Source organism: Pipra filicauda, unplaced genomic scaffold, assembly GCF_003945595.2.
Source record: "Pipra filicauda isolate LSUMZ 115617 unplaced genomic scaffold, ASM394559v2 scaffold155_size1731166_pilon, whole genome shotgun sequence".
In the NCBI taxonomy this organism is placed as follows: Eukaryota; Metazoa; Chordata; class Aves; order Passeriformes; family Pipridae; genus Pipra; species Pipra filicauda.
Genome location: NW_024104051.1, coordinates 1592185 through 1610090, shown reverse-complemented (window position 1 = coordinate 1610090; position 17906 = coordinate 1592185). Strand labels below are relative to the sequence as shown.

The following is a 17906-nucleotide window of genomic DNA, read 5'->3' as shown; positions in this document are numbered from 1 at the left end:
GGAACTGGGAGGGTATCTTTTTCTTTCTGAAGGATTCGGAGATTTTTAAAGCACTGCTACCAAAATGATCAGAAAAGATTGTTTTAAGTTGCAGCAAAAGCTGGAGGTGATAAGTGACATAAAGCAAAGTAGGCAGCCTTACCACAGCACAGAAGTAAGTAAGCAGAAGACAAGAAGGATTCACAGGAGAAGGAAGGAAGGAAGGGAGGAAGGAAGGAAGGAAGGGAGGGAGGGAGGAAGGAAGGGAGGGAGGGAGATATAAAGTGATAGAGAGCTATCTGGGCTATTCCACATTTAGTAAAAAATCTCTTTTATACAATGCCTTCAAAGAATACAAGACAGAAGTAATACATAGTGCATATACATTGTGTGCAGACTGCAGGCTTTTAATTAACTGCTTGATTTTTCTTATGTGCCTTAGGACAAACCTTACTTACAATTTATTACTTTTCTTCAGTATTTCACACTCTGAAAATCACTCATTTTTAATTATCAGCCCTGCTTTTGCCTCAGTGTCAAACTTTAAAGCTATAATTGCTTCATTGACTGCTATAAATGTTGGCCTATTGCAAGTTACAGTAGTACCATAACAAATTACATGGGCTCATTCTGGATATATAAAATGCATCTCACCTGAACAAAACTCTTATCTAGGACTATCACCAGCACTTCAGGACACATTGCCTGTGTTTTGATCTCATAAAATTGGCCTTTCAGCCCTTCTAGAGGCTCCATTGTTGCTGTAACAGTGGAAGAGTGTGTATTTGATGGATTTGTTGTAATTTGGCTTTATTGTCTTTGAAGAAGCTGGGTGGACTTGCTGAGGAAAATTCTTGAAATGCTACTGAACAGATTCAGGGAGAGACTGTGGATAGACAGACCAGTGGAGTCCAACAGAGTCACTGCGCATCTGTTCAGCTGGTATCTTTGAGAGAGCAAAAGGCTGAAAGGAAGATTGTGAAGCAGACAGCCACACCTCCAGGGTGATGGAAAAAATGTCATAGGGTTGTGGGGAAATTTGGCAGACCTTTCTGCTTCTCAGTTAGCGACTGGCTTGAATGAAGAATACACCTACAAGGCTGCTGTAGGCAGAGAATTGAGTGTAACATAGTTGATTTTGTTCTCTCTAGCTTCCTTAAGGATATTTTTCTATTTAAAAGCTTGTTTAAATAAAAGCTTTTATTCAAATAAAACTTAGCTTTCCTGAGTTGGGGTGGGGAAGATGCTGAGGAGGAGGCAGATTTGCCACAAAGCTGTAGTTGAAACAGAGTCTTGTTACCTTCTGCATGAGCACAACACAACAGCTTTCTTAGGCCATCAGCAGCTCTAGGAAATGCTCTCTCCCCATTCATTCAGCCAGGGTACAAACACAGCCAGAACCTGTTTCTCGCTGTTTTGAGCTTCTGCAACTCCCAGTGTCTGCACAGGTAGGGTAAGAAGGAAATGAGGAAGGCTTACATCTGTCCTGGGGGAAATGGTAGTAAAGAAGATCTGAGGTAGCAAAGCAAATGGTAAAGAATATCATTCCTCATTAGTTGACATGCTTGGGCAGGAGGTGGAGGCATTTTTTCCAATACACAGCTCATTGCAGTTAACTGCCTCCAAGCTGATTTCTGACTTTCTGATAGTATTTTAAACTACTCAGGAAATGCTGTTGGTGGAGAGCAAGGTTTTCCTCTCATGTAGACCTTCTTCCCATGCAGAATGAACTGTAACTGAGCCTGTAGATACAGTTGCTTTTATATGGTGCCAAATACAATTTAAAATAGTGGTCACTTACACACCTGAGAAGGGGGGAGCAGGATGTGGGGAGGGGCTCACACTTGCCACCTCTGAGTCTCCCTGGGTCTGGATTAGTTTGCATGATTCACATTGCTGCTATTCCCTTCTGGACGGAGTAGTTGGGAAATAAAAAGGGCTGAAACTGGATGAAATGAAAATATTCTAGTCTGGACATATGGAATGAATTTACTTATGGGCATTGCTCAACCCTGTTCTTGCATATGTGCAAGGATATTTTGTACTCAAATCAGAATGATCCAGTTTAAAACTGTATTTAAAAAAAGAGCAAATAATTGTTTAACTGCCCCATTTCTGAAATACCTGGTTTTTTTACAATGATGACTACTGTTTTCCTATGCCACCAACATCTGAATTCAGCTGTCAGACTTGTGCTTTCTTCTGTATCACTTGGCTATGCCAATTTTCGGATCTATCTGCCTATCTAATGCTATTGAGCTCCTGAATACGTGCACATTTTCTACCCTCCTCCCCCACCTTTTTCTCCCCTTTAGTTACTACCAGTGTTTGTGAACCATTATAACTCCACTTCTGCTGGTTTAATTAAATTTACCTATGGAAAACAAAGACATGAGATCTGGCAGTTAGGGAGCTCAGGGACACAAGGTGATCTGTTACTGAATAAAGTGATGCTTGAGAGGTGCTATTCTTTATGCATCATCATGATCATCAGATAAGGAAGAATCGTATGACACATTGCAAGAATGCTTTGAGGAAAGTGAAATTCTAATCCTTTCCCAACATAATCATAATGATGTAAATGTATCCCTTTATATGGTGTAAAATTGATTTTTCCTTCCTGTTAACAGCTGTACAGTTTCTGTTCTGCACACATTTTTCTTCAAAACTGCCTAGTTCCCTCTGAGTACATTGTTGTTTTTCCCTTCTCCCTTCTTTAAACTCATTCGTTTTTTATTTATTTTGTTTGCCATCCTGACCCTTGGTAAGGTTAAAATGATTATTCAGTAGTTGTGCACTGTTGAATTACCAGTCTTTTGTTCCATGGTCTATTTTGTTGTTGATGTACTCCATAGACGCCTTTGACTCAATTATCGCTGATATTGTTAATCTCTGGGCTACTCAAGATGAATTCCCAAACTGTATAAAGATGACATTGGTCCTTTCTATTCTTAAAAGACTAATTCTTTTGACAGAAATCCAGGAAACTTCAATCTGTGAATGAATAAGGTAAAAAGGACAGAGCAATGATGTGATACTTTTTATCACACTGACATTGTAACTCAATTCTATTATAACTTCTCTTAGGAATCTGATATCCTAGTCCAATAAAAAGTATGGCAGTCTTTATTTTATGTAACAAAAATCTAGCTGGTTCATGTACACTGCTGGACCTTAGTTGTCATAATGTGGTCAAAGGAGTGCAAAGGGCTGTGCTCTGTTCTCAGAAATAACTTCTGTGCTTGGAAGCGTAAGGGGTCCCACAGATGTCCAATGATATGAGGAAATTTTACTGATTTACTCTCTTGATTGGGGAGGGGGCAAACTATTGTACTGCAAAGTTCTCACGGGAAGGCAGGTCTGCTGGAATAGAGGTGTCTCACAAACTCACTGGACTTTTCCAGCACTTGAACTGAAGTAAAGCATATGGTTTCATATTTTGTTTTAGAGGCTAGTGAAAGGCCTCTAAACATACATTCGGGTGTGTCTGTTTTGATCAAAAATGCTAAGAGCAGCACCCATCAGGACCTCAAGGGAGGTGACCACCCATAAATACTGCCTGCTTTCAGCACTGAATGCACTCTAATACTCTAACACTATAAAGCTAAAGCACACAAAAGGTAGGCAAAAGGTAGATTTTTCCATCTAGTCACTGACCTTATTGCGGATTTTATACCACAGCTCTAATGCTAATGTAAATGTTAATTGTCTAAGCCCATCTCTTGCCTTTCTCCCGCTTTTCTGGCTTCCACTCCTCAACTTCCCCATAGATGTCTCTGATTCCTGCCTATTCCATGTTTACCTGCCACAGTTCTCCCTAATTCTTGTCTGCCACTCACATCCCCTCCAAAGCTCTGACACAATATTGAAACCTGCCTTTATATAAGAACATCTCACTTTCTTGGTTCTATTCACACTAAACAAGGAGAAGCTGGTTACTCTTTAGACCAAGATTCATTCCCAGTTGCAGAGCTTCCAACTTGATCTTCTCAGTGAACTAGTTATGGCTTTAGCCTGATTAGGTGGCTCAGATAGGACTTAGATACATGGCATGAAGCAGATTATTCAAAAAGGAGGATTAGACAGATAATAGCTAAATTGGCAGAGAGGCTAATCCCATGCATGTGCAAGAGGGACAATTTAGCTGTCAAGGGACCTTTCCCTCTCTCATGTGTGTGGCTGCTGGGATAAGATAGGTGGGGAGGCCTGCAAAGTGAGATGGATGTGTGGAGGTTAGAGGCACAGCTCTAATGACTGAGTCCCACTGTTAGCTTTCACAGCTGTCCTAAAATGGGAGTGGGCCTAACCTGTTAGAGATAATGATACAGATACTGTACTAAGAGTCATCATCAGTCAACTTTTAGTATTTAGAAAAATACACATGGATAGATTTGTATGTAATATAGATACCTATTCATAGGACCTTATAAGATGCCTTATGCCTGTATGGCTGTTTTCTCTGTCTTAAACAAGTTTACTATGCTACTATAAAATAGCCATTTCCAGTGCAAGTGCAAAACCAGCCAGGGATGGGGTTTTTTTAATTTGTTTGAGGGGGAGAGGAGGGGAAAGGGTTGAGGTGGGATAGAGGTGGTGGTGGCATCAATAATATGGAAAGATTTAACATTTGGTCATAGGTGCCTCTGTCACTCAGGACTTTCAGTAGCTCTGGAACATTGAGATTTGTATTCGCCAAAAGGATCACAGTCTTACATTTTCTAAAAAAAGACTTCATCTCTCTATCTTCAACCACAGCCTCTTTTTATTTAGTGTGACTTCTTTACCAATTGTTCTGACAGTGTACTGATCAATACAGATTTTATTTGTCTAATACTCTTCATCTATAGTTTTAGGAATTATCATGATTTGGTTCTCATTGATCCATGTTGATCGTAGTCCTCTTTTTCCCATCTTATTTTCATTCCCTTCAAAGGATGCAATGTCTTTTGTTTTGCAATATTCTCTGTGCTATTCAACCCTAGTTGCCTTCAATTGTTCTTAAACTTACCACAAAAAATCATATTTGTTTCATTTTATTTTTTGGATTTGGCTATTATTTGACTTGACAGTGCAGAGGTCTCAGGTATCAGCTGTGGTATTTTCCTTCAGTGGCAATTCTTTTTGCCTTTCAGATAGCTGACCATTTTGCATAAGCAAAGAAGAGCTAAAAAGAACTGAAATGTCACTCCAAATATTTAGTTTATTCTAACTGAAACAATATATGCAGTTTTTATTTACACACTTTCATATGATAAGCTTTCAGAGATCCTGAAAAATGAATGTTTTAATAATTTTTTTTGTTATTATTTTTCATTTCAAGGCAATGGATCTAATCTTTTAGCGTATTTTAAAATTTCAGCTGACTTTAAATCAAGTTGCTCTTTCCAAATTCAGGCCCCATAGATCAAAACATTGCCTTCAACTTGCAAGGCTTTGCATAGTTAACTCCATTCAGCCTTTCTGAGCATCTTATAATTGTGATGTGGAGGAAGGAGCTTCCATTTTTTAAGTTATCCTGACTCTCAATAAAACAGCAGTGCTGCTCAGAGAAAACAGCCAAAAGCATTGTGCTTATTCTGGTATTGCATTTTCTATGTGCTTGGTTTTGAACTGTAATTATTTACTTCATTTTTAGACCAGATCTACTTGTCTATATTTACCCATGGTCAGACTTTTCTGCTTCTGTTTGAGTCACATTACCTCTGAACATTACTGAAAATATAAATACAAATTTACTTCAACTACTATTTTCCTTCTCTCCTAATCAGGCTCTTTTAATTTTTATGACTGTTATTTGCTCCCCTTTACCTACTCTAGACTGTTTCAATATCTTCTCTGACCCGTGCAGCCCTGTCTCACTCTTTTTTTTTTTTTTGCTGTGTCCACTTCCATGTTACTGATGGCAGCCAAACTGTCTTCCTTCACTTCCTCCCACTTTTACCATAGAGCCAGCCAGCTGGTTACCTCAGCTAGCAAAGAGCACAGGAGCCCACCCATTAACTGCAGGGAGAAGCAGGTCAGCCCACTCCGTCCCTTGATCCTGTATGACAGAGAAGAAGGACAAAAAGCTCCAATGAGTTGCTTCTCTGTGTCCTGTGTGTCCTGTGCTCTCTGTCTGACTCAGCTTTGCGGCCTGCTGGAAGCATAAGCTTTGTTCGCATCACTGAGATTGGAAAAATACTATTTATTGTATTCACAGATTTCAGTGAGACCATTAATCTTGGAGAGGGCTACCTTGGGGGTTATTGGTGGACTACTTTTTCTCCTGCTCCTTTCAGCATCCTGAAAAAATGTGTCAAGCAGAAGAAAAACGAGATGTTAGAAGATCATGGTTGCAAATTCTTAAGAACAGAAGTGAATTTATCCCACTTAAATTTAAAATTAAACATATAAAATAGTAGAATCATAATATTCAATGTTTTTACCTGTGGTGAGGAAACAAGCTATACTAACTGAGATGTCTGGTTGTCTAGGAGAGCAGCCACACCTGATCTGGTATGACTGAAAGCACAGCTGGCCAGTTTCAGTACAAAATAAGAGGCTAGTTTATGGATGAATAGAGATTCAAAGGAACTTTGATTCAGTACAATTTTTTTTAAAAGGTTCAGTAAACAATTTGATGTTTTATGCTTCTTAATAGCAGGAAAATTATCTTGTAGAAAATTATGTACAGTTCAAAACTTTTCTCAGCTGCAACTCCACAACTGCACTTAAGACTAATAGGCTATTTGCAATTGTAACTGAATAGGCTTTGGCCTTCTATGTAATAAATTATTACTTTCCTGACTTCCAAATATTTATAATTATTAAATTTAGGCAAATTAAAAAGACAATTTAAGCAAACCCAAGTCAAACAGCTGTATTTCATGTACTTTTTAATATTAATTTAATGAGTAATTATGTTAAATCAAAAGGCTGCTCACGAAGACTACACCAGTGCTGAAACAGAGAGTGTACCTTACTATGGGAATAAATGGATATCTTAAACTTCTTATTTTGAATTGCTCGTGCAAATTTGACTTCTTTTAAAGGTGCTGTCTATAGGATGAATGCTTTTTACACATTACAGTTTTGTAAAAATGCAGCCTGACCTATATTTACATTATTCCTTAATTAAATATTATGGCTTAAATTTACTTAGAAATAGGATCAGTGGAGTTTAAAAAATAAGAGTTCAGAGCAAAGCATTGTTCCAGGCTACGAAGCTTACCAGACAATGACCTCAAAATAAACCATCCAAAGGTAATGCACCAATTTTAATTAAACTTGACTGAAAATCAAGGTAGGCATTTTGTCACTCTTGGGTATGGAGAAGGGGACGAAAGGAAGTAGGAGGGAAGTTAGAGACTTTACTGCAAGTCAGGAAACTCAAGGAAATCCTGTCCACATGCAAAAACATTAAACTTTGAGTTCTTGTATTAAAACCTGAAGATACATATATGCTCGTGCCAAACAACTCGGCCCAAGGAAAGCAAAGATGTCATTTCTCAAAATACAAAAATACATTGCTCAAAAGTGACTGAACTTCACAGAATACAGGATTGGAATTAAAAATATTTTCCGATCTCAGTACTCACTACACAGGAGATGAAGCAATAACGAAGAGCAGTTATGAAAGATAAAAAAGCTTTGGGGAAAAAGTGGATGAACTAGTATGCTTAAGCCACACATGAAATGTTGGGGTGGTCGTATGCCTGAATATGCTTAGGGCATAGCTGAGGGCTCAGACCCAGAAGGCTTTTTTACAAGCTGGATGAAAGAGTTATTGATAAAAGCCAATTTAGCTGCCCCAGTTGTGCTGGCATCTGTCAGGAGCCTTCTTGCTAAATAAACTTCTACTTTTCCCTTTCTGTGTACTGTGCTGGTGGGTTGTGTAATTGTTTTTGTAATAAAAAGGCTCCTTAAAACATCAAGAATTGCTTCTAATCTGAATTACCAAAGTCCCACTCTGGGAATATATATCCAGATTACACTATGTTACTTTTGAAGAGGAGACAGATGTTCATGGCTGTGAAACAGATATTTCAATATATTGGTTCTTTTCTTGTGCATTTCGCTACTCAGCCAGACTTTGGGTACAAGGCAAGAGGCATATGGACAGATTTTAACTCCTGATGAAGCAAGTATGTTTGCACAGGATTGGTGAAAGTGAGATTACTGTATTTTCAGCAATGCAGAAATTAATAAATAAAAAAATCCTCTTAGAACACTTTATGATGGAGCAGCAAAATTTGGAAATAAAACATCCTATAACATAGTGGGTATATTTCTCTATGTGATACCTTTATTTAATTCCTCAAGTAAGATTCAGAAGAAAAATGCATACTAAAAACATCAGTCAAGGGGGAAAAGAGGAAAAAAATGTCCTGGGAGTCACTTCTCATATCATCTTGCCATGGCTGAATTTTAGTTACCTGAAACAAACATCAGAAGGCAAATTAAGCAAGACTTGCTAAAGCATATACACCAACCATAATTCCTGTTTGCAGCTTTTATTCATGGGACATGCTTATGTGCACATGGAAATATATATGTAGTCCAGTTGACTATAGGCTTTTTTCACATGAATATGACCTGTACATTAGCAATATGGAAATATCCTGAGGTACCCACCAAATAAATTAGCACAAGGACAAGGCCACTTGATAGTGGTCATCACCTTCTTCAGTTGGCTTAACTGAAGCTAAAATGGTTTCTGTGGTACAGCTGCTCTGATGGATAGGAGTTGAATGATGGGAAGTGCAAACATTGCTTTAGAAATTACTCCCATCAGAGTAAAGAGGAACTTACTCAGTTTAAAAGCTGCCAGACAATTGTCCTCAGAGCCCACATGCACTGGTTATTATTATAATCATATTGCACCAATTGCTCTTTTAGGCCAGATCTCTTTTTAAAATAAGGAATTAAAATCTCAAGGAATTAAGTTCTTTGGATATGGCACCCCACTGGTGAGCAGGCACAAGGGATTTGGGTCCTCAGAAAGTGAGGGTTCGTTGGTCCCTTACCAACTTTCATTGTAACAGATTAGTAGGAAGCGTTAATGTATATGTATTTCTAAATCCCCTTTGATTTTACAAAGCATTTTCTGCAACAGTACTTTTTGACCTGGAGATCCAAAGAATCTCTATACAACATAGAAACATTGCCAGTAATCTTAACTGTGTTATTTTTATTTCATAGGGTGTCTCCTCAATTTTGTAGTGCAACTTAATGATAAGGAGTAACTGACTGCTAGAATTTACACTAGGATGCTAGGATTATAATGATATTAAGATAATTATATCATGTCACCTCTTATTCGTCTGCCTCATAAACAGACCTAATCTCTCCCCATGTGGAATTATTTCCTGGCCTCTGATCACTTGCCTGTAAGTCCTTTCAGTTTATTGTATTTCTGCCCTGTTTTGTGAGAAGTGCTGACAGACAGTAAGCAGGATCAAAACTGAAGGGTAACTATTGATTTATAGGACCATATGATAAATGTCTTCTATAAAGTGTCTTCTATTCCATCTCTTAATACTTCCTAAAACACTCTGGTTTTGTTGATGGTGGTTTTATTTTCATTTTTAACGTACAGCTGCACATTGAGCAGATGGCTTCATTTGAGCCACACACAGTCTAGCTCTTTTAGCTGAATGTTTACAGTTAATTTAGAAAAGTCCAAAACTCCCACTAAAGTCAATGGGGAAAATAAGAACTGCTGAGGAAGGTTCAGAGGCTGGCAAGATGCTACAGTCTAACAGTCTTCAGTGTAACTTGGAAAAAAAAAAGAAAACAGATTTTTTAATGAGATACAAACATTAAAATGATGGTTCTGATATCTTTCTTTAGGTAAAACTGGTAGTATGAGATGTGGCTGTCTATTTCTTGGAAGAAAGATGATGTAATTAGAGCATTAAATGTTATAAGCAGGTCACAAAACTCATTCCACAGACCAGAAGGATGTCGTACAACGTTTCCACAGCTGAATATTTCAGCATTCTTCTGGAGGCACACAGACCCACTGGTGTTTAGTATAACTAAGAACTACAGCTTTATTTAGGTAACTCTGCATGGAACCAAGATCCGTTTCGGTTATTCAGCTTTCAAGGTCTTTTCCCCTGGGTCTGCTGGTAATGTTGCTGAGGGCAATGACTCCTTCACACAAACCAAAGAAAAGTAATGGAGGAGAGCCCAGCAGTGAGGAGCAGGACAATGAAGAGGGTTGTTGCCATTACTTGACTCCTTCACCAGAAAGTAACACATGGAAGATGCACAACAGCATAGGACTCATTTTGCTTAAATCTAGTAGTACAGAGCATAAACAGCTGTATCTCAGCTCAGTCTCTTGACTCCTTTGGTCATGAAAACAGGTACCGATTGGGTGCAATGTCTGACATTTAGCACCTGTGTGGTCTTGACTCTATGCTCAACTAGATGAGCAGAAGACATCTACAATATGGGCCTTTACAATCCTGCCCTGAATTAGTAAAAGACAACATGTGTGAAAAGCTCTAGGCACACGCATGTCCTTGCTGATCACATATGCAGCTGAACCTCCTGTAAAATGTGGATAATATTTCAGTAGCTCATGCAGTCCTTATGGGAACTCTCTTTAGAATTTGAACAGAACACCTATCATCCTCTATTAAATTCTGTTTTTTTAATTGTATTCTGGTGTCTGGTCTCTACATTTCTCAAGAACTATTCATTTCTCTAATGCTTTCCCATGGCAATACAAACCTATTCAAAGCGATAAGTGGAATGGGCATGAACTTGACATTTTGTTAAAGTAATCTAACCTATGCAGTTAAAATACTATTTTTGTGTATTATTGCAGTTTTTGTTTTCTGGTACAAACTGAGGTTGTTTGTTGGAAATAATGTGGCATTGCAAAAAAGTCCTATTCTTTCTCTAGCTACCTTACAAGTAATTTATGCAGATTGCTTTAAGAACAACTACTTATAGGCTGGAACAGATTTTGTCTTAAAAATCCATTAGGAATTAAAGAAAACCATATTCAGTGACTGACTGTTGTGTGAGTTGATTAATAATTTGACAGTTTTATTTTTGCAAGCTTATATGTTCATAGATAATAATTTTTATCTAGTGTGGGGATTTTTGCTGTCAAAATGTTTCTTCTGCAATAGGAATTTACTTAGGGAAAAACAGAGAATTCCATGTCCAGCTGTCACAGGTCACTAAACATTAAAAAAAAACCAACAAAATTTCTGTGATGCTCCTAAAGGCTTGCAAAAATGCCTTTATCTCAGGGAAATGAAGATAAAGACTACTTCATTACTAAAGAAAAATATTAGTTCCTTTTGGTTTCTTACATTGAGAATGCTAGATTGGGGGAAATCTTGCAAAAGCTTACTAAAGGTGAGGTTTGTATATTTTTTCTGAATTATGTTAGGGACAGTCTCTTTCATATTTTTCAAAATAGGCTTATTTACAGTGCCTTTTTCCTCAACAGCTACTCATCTTGAAATACCTCTGTGAAGAAAAGCAACATGTCAGCTTTGCAAACCAAAGAGTTAAAAGAAATTCCATCAATAATTAGGATGTAAGTGAATGACAAGACCTGTAGTTTATAAGGGGCAAAGCTGAATGATAAAGCTAAGATATGCATAATTTGGAGGCTACTTTGTCTAGTTTCTCTGGTCCTCTCTTGAATAAGAGCCTTGCACAGTAGTGTGTCCATTCCCTTACACACAGAAGTATGTCTAAACTAAGAAGAAACTAGCTTCAAGAAATGTTAAGTAACATGCTGAAGTACTTTTTTTTTTTTTCAATGATCACACCTAAAAAAAGCAAATGAAAAGTCTGAGCTGGCTGTTGCCAACCCAAGAGGTAGTGAACATGTTTGTGTTAATTCATCCTTGTGGCCAAGATGACCAGAAGTGGCATTTACTAGGACATGAGAGGCTTGATTCTGTTTCTCATATATATGAATATAGTGTCATCTGAGATGCCTTCACATATCTCTCTTAGGCCACCACTTCAGAAATGTGTAGACCTCTTCTATCCCTGTATCATGTTTGCTGGGCCCTTGTAGAGGTCTTGGACATCTTAAAAAAAGACGTCTGTTTTTAGGAAAGTGAACTGTGCGCAAGGTGACGGTTGGACCAGCTTTTTTCTTATCTGGTATTATATATATAAAAACAGTATGCACATTTTTTGGGGTGTTTTGCAGTGTGTTTTATGGGAACATTTATAATGTCTGTAAAGGACTGACGGCAAGAGGTAGCTGAGGAAAGTGTAGGGGTGACAACAACCCAAACTGCCACAATTGCTTTTGCAGTGAACAATTCAGAGCCCCTTCTTCTTTTGCTTAGGGAGGAGAAAGCGGTGAAATTCATGGGGTTTTTTAATTTATTTTAATGAACTATTGGATGGCAACAGCTTAGATCATTACATAATAACAGTGCTGCAACACTTGAAGCTTGATTTTAGCAAGGGGTCAAAGTATTAATTTTTAATTAGGGAAGACAAAGACAGGTTAACCGTTTATGATACTCCTATGTATTCTTCATTTGGCTATGCCCTTAGTTAATTATAACCTTAGGGACAAAACAATATTCCCTCACCCAAAGACTGTACCATTATCCCTAATTATTTGCATATTTTATAATATCTGCATTCAGGAAGAGATAGAGAACTAAACTGAAACATGGATTCAGTACAAAAAAATATTAGCTTTGTTTAAAGAGGCAATATTCTCCAATGGCTAGACTCAATCCTGTTGACTACTCCCTTTTCTTTAGCCAAATCTTCCATGTCTTCCACAAACCTCAAGATTTAATTTCTAGCCAAGGTGTTAGTTAAGGCTGATTGAGTTCAAATGTCTGTTGAATCCAAATTTCCACCTGCTCATTGGAACAGCTTGGAAAGGACTGGTCTTGTGATCCTCTATCTTCATCAATTTGTTGAACCTATTCTGAAAAGTATACAAGTCTTAGAAGGCACAGGTGGATGCCTGTTTAATGGTGTCGATTAGTGTCTCAATTCCCAGGACTCTGCTTTCTGTCAGCTTCTCCAGCACAGGTGCTTCCTGGTCTATGCTGCTGATGGTCAGGCTGAGCAGGTGGTTGCTGCTGGGTATCTTCAAACTCCTGATTCTGGATATTCTTTTTTATTTTTTTGCCTGTAACAATCTTATTCTATATCTAAATGTTTGTTATCCAATCATCTGATTTTTGGCCAGGACTTCAATGGTTCCTTGCTGACAATTTTCAAAGCTGCAGAAAGCTGACAAGGGGGTCATTAGCACAAATCCATAAACATCTGCTGTGAAAGGGTTTTTCTTGCCAAAGACAATAAAATCATGAAGAAAGTAGAGCTTCCCCAAATAAGTCAGGGAGAGCAGCACTTCTTCTATAAATGAAATCAGGCTCTGCTAGGAGCAAGGACTTTTCCCTCTGTGTTCAGGTTGGTGGTTCAGCAGTCTGGTGCCTGAGCAGTCTCCTGGAAACTGAAGCTGAAGAAGGAGGGATTTGCTTCCAGAATAAGAAAAATGGGAACTAAATATCCTTTCTGTACAATGCTGAAGTGCAAGAGCCAGAAAGAACAGGGCACATACATACATACATACTTTACATACTGATCAGGGTGCAGTCATATATATGTGTTGAGGTTTATACAGCTCATCTGCCCATTGCATGCTGCAGAATGTTAGGTGATGAGAGTGCATAAGTGATCAGGTACAGTGGATTTTATATCCTCCCTTTTCCTCTTTTTCTCCTACGTGATAAACTGGTGCATGGTAGATGCACACAGGTGCTTGTATCGAATCCATGCTTTGTGCTAGGCCAGAAAATTAAGGATTAGGCTAGTTTCTAAGTAACTGGGATGTCACTCAGCTGAGTATCAGATCAGTGCTCCAGTCAGCTCCCCAAGGTGAAAGACAAAGCTTTTAATCCACCCATGTAGCACCCAGTGACTTCCAGGGAAAGGAAGTAAATTGGAAAAAAAATTATCTCCAGGTGAAGTATGTTCCGTTACAGATTAAACACAAAATTAATGGTTGTGGTTGTCCAAACACATCCAGTGCCCCTCAGATCAGACTTCTAACTGCAAAAGAAAACCTACTCATCTTCAGAAATACAAAGATTACAGAGGAGGTAGGAGAGGATGGGATAAAAATACATATGATGGACTGCTTTGCAGGCACATTGAGCAATTGCCTGATTCAGTACAAGTGAATGTAACTTCAAGCATAAAGTGATTAACAATTAAGTGACATGACCTAGGGGAAAGTTAGTTGGCAAATAATTTTTTAAAAAATCTGTTTCAGAAACAGCATACTAAAATATTTAACTTTACATATTATCATTGCTGCTGTTTTCTTTCTGTGTGAATAAGTATGATAGGAAACCTAGATAGCAGCACCACCTATTTAAAAATACCATACCTACAGCTGGAATTCTTCGTGCAAGATCATAATACTGAGATGGAGGACAGCCCAAATCAGATTTTCCACTCATCTCCAAGTACGTACACATCAAATAAGTCTTTTGGACTTTAGTGTTAATTTTTTCTACATACTATCTAAAATAATCCATATAATGATATAGAATAGAATTATATAAGTAAAAATATATTTATTCTATAATTGTATAAAATACAGAATAGTAATATAAGAAGAAGAATTAGGCTCTAAAAAAATGAGAATATTATAGGATTTTTTAAGTTAGCCTCTAGTGAAGGATGGCCTGCCCCTGTGGTATAAAGATTCTACTATCAGTTGTCTACAATTTCACTAAACTTTTAATCAAAGACATGCACCATGGAGAATTTGGAGAAGGTGGGATTTATTTGCTTGCTCACTGCAAAAACATTTCTGTTGCTTCTAAAAACGAGAGTAGGGAAAGCACATCACTTTGCCCATATTAACTGTGCATAGAATTCTTTCACTGTGATATCTTTATGGACATGGCTAGGAAAAGTGATTTGAAGCCTGATGTGGTACTGCAGCATTTTCTTTCAGGGATGTGTCTTCTGTCATTATTGCACATTAACTGCCCCGATTTGGCCCCATCATAAGTCTTTAGAAAATGTTTGTCTTCATATGCTCTTTGCGCAGTTGTTAGGCTGGCTGCTGCCTTAATGGAAAGGCATCTTTACAGTGAGTGTGCTCTAGCTTTTTATAAATGTTCTTCCTGGCTCCTGTGGTACCAAAAATGTGATCAGGCACATCCCTTCTTGCCCTTTCGAGGCTTCCCACGTACAGAGGAGAAAAATGCCTGGGTGGAATAGGAGGGAGAAAGAACAAGGGTCTAGACTAGGATGATAAGGAGAAAATGAAATGGGGTAAGGATCTGAAAGATTAAACTGGAAGGCCTTGGGATAGACTTTGACTGAGAGAGTAGGGGATTCAGACTGAGGACAGAAAGGATGCCTGAGATTTAGTAATGAATTTAGGGGCAGGATGGAGAAGAGAATTCCATCCACATAACCTGGGAGAGTAGAACTAGTGTGTCAGAGGTGAACGTTAGCATGGAAAGAAGAGGTGTGGAGAGTCTAATGATTTGCCTGACATAGCGAAGCCAGGAGTCTTAAGAAAAAAATAGTCTGTGTTTAGTGTAACTAAATGTCATCATAAAGTGTATAGAGCTGCACTTAAAAGCCTGTGTGGCTTTGGAGGTCAAACAATGATGCTATTTTTTGTCTTGCCAAACCAGACTAATAGAGAAATGCTGAGATTTGGGGACTTTTTTTGGTTGTTTTGTTTGGTTTTTTCTTTGTGCAACTTTGAAAGGGAATTAATCATTTGTTTTGGAGGTTTTTTTGCCAAGCAGAAAAAGAATCCTACTCCTCAAAGTGCAAGCATTTATGAGGACTCAGTGAAAGCAAGAGCCTAGAAACACTTATAGTGCTTGCCTTGGAGCATGTGTTACACCCTGCATGATATGAACCATCTAGAGGACTGGTGTACCTCAGCACATGCAGTGATACCCTGCAGTGTGGTTGCTTCTGATATTTATACAGCCTAGAAAACACTGAGACTCAAGGGAGAAATGATCACAGAATATAAATACTTTCTGGTAGAATAAGGAGAAATGGCCTGAAACTAAGAGAGGAAACATTTAGACTTGCTATTAGAAAAATGTCCTTAATGGGGAGAGCAATTGGGCAGAAGAGCAGATTAGAAAGAGAAAAGATCGAGGAACTGCTGCTATTTTAGATTACATTACGTTGAGAATAATAGCAAAAGCCAACATTACCTGTGGAAGTTCACTTTAAGTGTTTCATCCTTGTAAAGGGTAGAATTTTTTAATTACAATATACAGTTATTAAAGAATTTTTTTAATCCTAATTATTTTTCAGAGCAATGGATATAATAAATAACAATTGCAACCGAAGGAAAATTCATTGGGAGAAAAACCATAGGAAATTGGAAAAGTGCCTGAAGAGGTTCTGAAAATTCTTCACCAGAATGAAGAAAAAGCACATGCATTCATGGTATTTCTTGGTTACCACTTCTGGAAAACTTATAACAATATGAGGTACCATGATCTGAACAACCTGGGAGAGCTGAGCTAGTTGTGACAGGAGGGATGTGCTCAGCAGTACCCAAATCACGCGCAATCTCACTTTTCCACTGGGGTGAAGCTCGACCTGTCTGAAACCTGTCTGATCTGGCATGCTGGTTGCCTGGAGGAGTGGTCATATGGCAAAAAGAAACACTAGATGTGTTGTAGCACCAAAAAATGTGTTCAACAACTGTGTCATTTAAAGAAGGCAGACCTCAAAAACCTTTGCAGTGTTAGTAGGTTTTCTCCTGTTTGCGTGCAGCTTATTGCCTCTTGCATATGCCTTTGTGTTGAGTCAGATTCTCGGTCATGCGCTAACATTAAATTATGACAGTAGCAATAATAAAAATACTATATAGTTATACAGTTTTGGCTTACATCATGATTTGATATAAGAGAACTAATTACATTATTTGAAACAAAGAGAGGCAAGAATAATACCCAGTGCAAGATGCTACAGAAATAAAATAATAATCTCATAATGTCGCTTTGTTTCTGATTTTTAATAGCAGGCAACATCTGGAATAAGTAAATGTTATCTAGTTTCATGAAGAATTGGAAAAGCTACATACCAAACCCTTTTACAATTGAAAATAATGGATGCCTGTGGAAATATTTTTGAGTTATGACAGAAAGGAAATTTTTATTGTTCTCAGCTACTCATTTACACTGTTGATATTAAAATTTATTCCATCTTAGCACAAAGTCTCTGAACAAAAAATAAACAATCACTGACTGAGATAAATAATGGGGGGGCTGATTGAATACAACAGCTGATAATGGTATCGGGATGCTTCAAAGCCCCAGCAGATGTTATGGTTCAAAGAGGTTGTTCATAAAAATATGTATCTATATATCCTTCACAAAGTATTTGTGTCTTTAAGGAGCCACCTACATCAATTAATATCCTTTTTAGGAATGATGAGGGGAAAGTACCTATAGAAGTTAATAAGCTGCAAAGGTAGTTCTTGAGCTCAAAATATATTTTTCAAGATTAATGTTTCACTGCAGATGTGATGATCCAAAGTGCCTCATCTTTTTCTTACATGAAATATATGATGGCACAGGTACTTCAGCTGTCTGTCGCACCAAGCTCAGGAGACTTTCATTTAACCTCCACATTCATTGATCACCTGCCATGCATTCTGTGGCCTAAGTTATTTGTTTTAATAATTTAAAAATACATGTAGGGCAAACATTTTAAACAAGATTTTGTTATTGCTAAGACTGTATGCTTAACTATTCAATCACGAGTAATACAGCAAACAAACACAATGAGGATTTCAGCACCATCAGACAAAAATAAACTTATTCCTATGTCATGTATTCTTGGAAACTTAATTGATAAAGAGAGAAAATTAGCTTGTTCTTATCTAGGCTGTCGATATTTTTATTTTGAGGAGAAGGGGTTTT

General features: G+C 37.8%; 1 protein-coding gene across 1 annotated transcript in view; it reads left to right on the top strand.

Annotated features, from left to right (window-relative positions):
• The window catches only part of SALL3 (spalt like transcription factor 3), a 47981-nt gene extending 31012 nt beyond the window's left edge, over window positions 1-16969 (top strand). Inside the window, exon 6 of the mRNA XM_039379108.1 lies at window positions 16288-16969. The gene's annotated coding sequence lies outside the window, so the exon portion shown is untranslated. The remainder of the gene's footprint in view (window positions 1-16287) is intronic.
• The last annotated feature ends 937 nt before the right edge of the window (window positions 16970-17906 follow it).